The sequence below is a fragment of the Columba livia genome, chromosome 2 (assembly GCF_036013475.1).
Source record: "Columba livia isolate bColLiv1 breed racing homer chromosome 2, bColLiv1.pat.W.v2, whole genome shotgun sequence".
In the NCBI taxonomy this organism is placed as follows: Eukaryota; Metazoa; Chordata; class Aves; order Columbiformes; family Columbidae; genus Columba; species Columba livia.
The window spans coordinates 131,616,368-131,622,367 of NC_088603.1; positions in this window are offsets into that span (position 1 = coordinate 131,616,368).

The following is a 6,000-nucleotide window of genomic DNA, read 5'->3' on the forward strand; positions in this document are numbered from 1 at the left end:
ATGAGTAAAATACAGAAACAAGCCTGTGCTATGTGAGCAGGTCACAACATTTTTAAAAGCCAAGTCTGTCTCACAAGCGGTATTTTAGTTGATACGGCAGTGCAAAGCTAACATAAAAAGAGTTTGGACTGAAATATCAAGAGTATTTTCCATTGAAACTGTAACAATCTGAAGATATAATGGTGCTTGGGCATCATCATTATCACCACGACTTAGACTCCATCTCCCAAGGACCAATCTTTCTTGGGCATTGCAATTCAGCGTGTGAATATTGGTGTGCATATAGATTACCAACAGGCATCTAGTGTATAGGAAGGGTTAGCAGTTATCAGCTTTTCCACTTTTGCTCCTTGAAAGGTTACCAGCCTCCTCCTATTCTGTCCTTCCTGTTCACACTGGTTGGAGTCCATGTGCAGCACCAGGCTATGTTCCCCTTCTAATGTGTATCCTCTGCTCATCTAAATGCCACCTGAGGAAGGATAGTGGAATAACTGTTATCCAGGTGCTGAAATCAGGCTTAAGCTCACTGGAAACCTGCCTCTCACTGACTCTGTCAAAAGATACCTTCTCACCCATTGCCCTGCAAAGGCAGCCTCCATGGTCAGTAACTTTTGGTAGGCAAATTACCTAGGAGCCCACCAAGGAAACTTACATCCTACAGTGACCTTTCAAGCTTGTCTAAATCCAAGATGGAGATCTACCCAGGCAGTCAAGAAATTGCTTTGGTCAGAAAAAGACAGGGCAGCCTCATTAGGGAAGGGAAACAGAAGAACATCCTTCTGCTCCCAGCCCAGGAGGTGAGCTTCAGAAAGTGATCAAGTCATTTTCCTGGAGGCACATCTGTAGAAAATCACATGGGATGCCTGCTTCCATCCATTGTCTCTTTGAATTCAGTGGGATACTTGCCTCCCAGGTCCTTCTGGTGCCAATTAAATCTATTATTCTTTCTTTTCTAAAAGCATTTCAAAAAGCTTCTAGGTCCAGTAAAGAAATGGTCAGTATTGTTAAGGTTGAAGTCACTGCTATTAAGCACAGCTTGGATGAGTGCCTTAGGAAGAGCGAGGGTGAGCATGCAAAGGCAGGACAGGGCCTGACCAGCTGGCAAACAAACATTAATTACTCAGGATTCCTTCCCTCCCTTTTCAGCCCTGCACCCAGGGTGTGCACCGGTGATGCAGCCCTGGTGTGCCAACCTGAGAAGAAACTGGCTCCGTATGAATGATAAGGTGGCTGGTGTTCCCAGGAAGCTGGGGTGTGACAGCTTTCTCTTCCCAGGGCGTCTGCATCATCTATGGCCACAGGGGAGTAGAAGGCTACAGCATTTTGCTTTTTCCTCCAGAAGCACTTTGTAAGAATAATTTGCGGTCATCTTGCCCCACCACAGACAGGAATTGAAGACCATAAATAGGGCAGATTGACATTTATTTTAAAATAGTGTTTAAAAAACAAAGAAACCAGCAAATAGCAAGGTGAAGTGGGCATGATTTTCCCATTGCAACGCTAATTGTGGAAATGTTGGAGATCCTCTTGGAACAAACTCAAGGGCTAGCCTGCTTCTTTTTCCCTAGCTGTCCTTAGGAAGCCTGCCAGAATGAAATCAGCCTGGTGATAAACTCCTTCTGCAGAGGTAGCCTGTGGCACAGGTGAGAGCGTGGCTATTGTGGCAAGAGATGGGATGGTGGCAGGGTGGGACAAAGGTGGGGTCAGTTCATGACTTGCCTGTGCTGACAACCCCAGGAGTAGCAGCTGGGATGAAGCTTTGCTCACCTCCTGGGCTACATGTCCCTGTCATGGACTCAGCCGCTGCTCAGCACCTTGACCTCTTATGGTGTATTGGCATCACTGCACTCAGGGTAAACAAGGAAAGTGGTTGTTTAAGAATAAAATGACAAGACCATGCATTTACATGCAGTGCTAGCTGGCACCATGGGTGTCAGCCACAGCCAGCTCCCACAGAGGTTTTTGCTTGTTAAATTACATCACCACATTTGACTGGTCCTGTTTGAACAAGGGCACCAGGCACTTGGGAGGAGGAGGAGGAGGAGAAAAAATGGTTAGGCTGGAAATTACCCTCATCTTTCACCCAGGCAGCTCTCTGCATGTTGCTCTGGAGGTGAGACAGGCTCTGGTTGTGCTACATGTGAAATGACTGCCACGTGCTACATGTCGATCAGATAGATAAGTCAGGTGTGAGATGGTGAGATGTACCTAAAAAAGGGGTGGTCTGGTAAGGAGTTGTGAACATGTATGACATGAGAATGTGCAGCTTGTGCTGCACTATTTTATGGACCATGTGGAAATTTCTGGCATGATGCTACAAGCTAGACAGTCTGGAAAAGATGAAGGTGCAATCAGGAATACAGGATGCTTTGGCCCCAAGAGAATGAAATTGCTTATATAATGCTTTGCTCACCAGGGAAGATCTGGCTGCTGGTGCTCCCTGCAGTATTCATGCTTTTTAAAATGAAACTGTCCATTTCTTACAATTCAGAAGTACTACTGGAAGTAAGGACTGGGATTCACATATAGCTTTTATTTTTCTGTAATAAATGCTGAAGAGTTAGGAGATGAAACAAATTTGCACAATATAGGTATGGGAAAAATGAATAAAGTGTGCTTTGCTAGGGCATCTCTAACTTCTGTTATTATCAGGATATCTCGCAAATCATTCTTTATTTAAAATATCTTCACCAAAAAAGGTTGAAGGTCTTTGTTTCCCTTCTAAGGCTACTTGGAGGGGAGGAGGTGGGCTGGGTTGGAGTTTTTAAGCTTGAAAAATCCCCCAGGATGACGGTAATGCTTAGTTTTAAATATGTAAAACTGATGATTGAACAGCTTCTTGGCTGCTACTTTCTTCTTGTGTCTACTTTTAAACTCAACAAAGGCATGTATGTTCCCAGCCTAACAATATTATTGATAGATTATTTTAGGAAAAGTTAAGTAAAAAGAGGCTGGTTGACTTTTGAAAGGAGGACAAGCGCTGAAGAAAAATACTTGCTAAGATGCATGTAACTTGTTCACTTTAGCTGCCCACAAGCAGGAGAAAAATTGGCATGGCTCACACAAAGCATTTCTAATGTTCCAGTTAAAACTTGGTATGATCTGTCAGCTGTAGCAAATGTTTGCACTGGCTATTTCAGATATATGTCAGTGTTTGCTGGCTCTGCCTGCGTGTGTAAATGTTAAAGGGTTCCCTTCCCTTGCTGTTCGAGGGTCCTTGCAGTAGGATGGGAAAGAAGGACCTCTGCTTCAGAGCAGTGTGGAAAGCATGTGGCAAAGGCTCATGCTCCGAGTAGGCAGGGCCAAAATAAAAGGTGTTGCGTACAGTGGAAACATCTGCATGCTGTTTCTGATGTAATTTATTATTTGCTTTGTTCTTTATCAAAGAACAATCTGATTTCCCTTCCTCCTTTTCAAGAACCAATGAAGATTTTGTTTGCTTTCCCCTTTCTGTGCTGTCTGTGAGACGATCAATTTTTTGCCCTTGGAAGGGCATGAATACAGAGTGATTTCAGAGATACATACTTCTGAATAAGATACACCAAAAAAAAAGTAGTATTGGTAGAAGTCCAAGACTAGAAGATAGTTTATTTGATTTGTAGAGTGACAAACTAGTAAGTGTAATTCTAACTGAATCCAATGACATAGACCACAGTGATTATTATACAGCTAACTACTTCAGCTAAATGCCACTTTCACCCAGAACTGCTATCAGTAATTATCATGGTGGCTACAAACTCAGAACTACCACTGCTAAGTGTCCTTCTGATCTTTTATTTGACACAGAAAAAGAAGCATGCAGATATAAATATTTTTATCTAATAGGTCATTTGCCTCTTGCCCTGAAGAAAACTACTCATTAGGTAGAAGTAATGCTCTACAGTGTCACAAAGTAGAATATAATTATGGGATATGAAGACATGCTGGAAACCATGAGAATTATTTATGATATGCATATATTATCTCTGGTGGAGCTTCAAGTCAAACAGGTCAGTAAGCCAAAAACTTCTGAACTCTGCCACTAAGGTATTGAGTAATGCTGATGGTTATAAAGCACCTGATATTTTTTAATCCAAGTGAATAATCGTACATCTCAAGATGCCATGCTATTTCAGATGCTTTTGGAGAACAAAAACTGTATGAGCTCAGAATAAAAGAAATTTATTCAACAAATATGCTTTTTGTTTTTGACTACCCCCATTCTGTGGTAGAGATGAATGCAGTTTTAATCATACCTGAAATCACACTTGAGAATTCTGAGTAGGTCTTTAACAAATAAAGTTGCCTAAATTCAACAGTTTACAAAAATAATATATCTTCAATCTCATCTTCAAAGCCACAAATGCCTGACAGTCATTCTGAGTCCTTGTCATCTGTCTCCTAATAAAGGTGAGTGGATCCCAGCTCAGAGGTTGGGAGAGACATGTTACTCAATGCTTGTTTAGTCTGATAGATTTTGGCCAACACATACTGGCTGAAACTTGGCAGTCTAGGTAGGCTGTGAAGTTAAATTCTGCACAGACATGTTTACCTTTTTGTTAGCAACAAAACTTGTTTTTGGGGTTACATCAAATCCTGTGGTTTGATAACAAGACCTGTAGTCTCATCAGTTTTCAAATTTAAGTGGCTGATGTTTTACACTTTCCCCATAGCTCATTGCTGGCTTAGACCATATCCTTAACTGATGCCAATTTAATAAGGTAAGACATGCTGTGTAGTTCCAGGAGTTTTAGTAAGTGTTCCTATAGCTGCTGGTTTATTTGAGATTATAACACTCCGACCTCCTGTTGCATGTAGTTATCTGAAATTGTATGTGCTTCACGAATGGATTAGGTGATTTTCATAGTAGTTTAACTTCTACTAGTTGCTTCTGAATACACCAAAATTTCCTAATGTGCTATATTTTACAGGTGTCTCCTTCTGGATCTAGATTGTGCGTTCTTGGAAAGAATGCAATTAGGAAAAAGAAAATAACCCGTACAGAAATGGCTCAGTTTCTGGAAGACCTATTGTCTTCCTAATCAATCTTAAAGTTCAGGTCTGCAAATCTATTCAGGCTATGACATGGAGAAGTGGTGCTCTAACGATTTTTTTTAAGATGTTTTGATATATGAGGGTGTGAAGTGCTGACAGTGAAGGATGTAAAATCATCTTTTATAAACTTCAGTGATTCAAACATTTATTAAATAATTGACTTCCTTATAGCACTAGGTCAAGCTATAATGCAATAGTTGTTTGACATTGGTCTGGTAAGCTTCTTTCAGAGTTTCACTTCTTCTCTTAGAGCTTCTTCCTTTTTAGTAAGAGAATTATATCAGAATTAGACAAGCCCATTGTCAACCCTTTTGTCTGCCAAAAATAAATGAGATATTCGTTCTTGTGGTCAGGAGAAAAAAATTCAAAGGCTCAATAGAATACATAAGCTTTTTAGAACCAGAATTTCAAAACCTTAAGCCAATTTTGGAAATGTTTAATTGTTGTCAGTACTTTACAAAAGAGAGCTTATTTAGAGCCTGTTAGTACTTGGCTTGTAAGCAAATACATTGTGCAAGGAATCCTTCCCTGCCCACTACATCATCATTGCAGTGTCGTCTTCTTAGCCTAATGCTGCCTTTTCAGCAGTTGTCTTACTGGATTCATACCTTCTTATCCCAAAATGCTGTTTTCATCGGTTGATGTGAGCAGCAAGTCAGTAATCATGAAGATAAGCAATTCCTCCAAGTTCTGTGGAAACTGGCAGCTGGGTGGAAGAAACCCAATGCCTTGACTGGAGTGGCTTTGATATAAACTCACACCTTGTTGTACGTCAAATAATCAATGTGGGAGAGAGAATTATGAAACCTTGCAGTTTGCAGCCAACCTGAGGGGCAAAGCTAGAGAAAAACAAACGTGGTTTGGTCCCTGTGCATTTGTGAGTGGGTTTTTTCTGTACATGGCTCTGTACTACCACACCTCTGTGCAGGAGCAGCAATTAGGGGTACATCTGAAGTGTCCTAACAG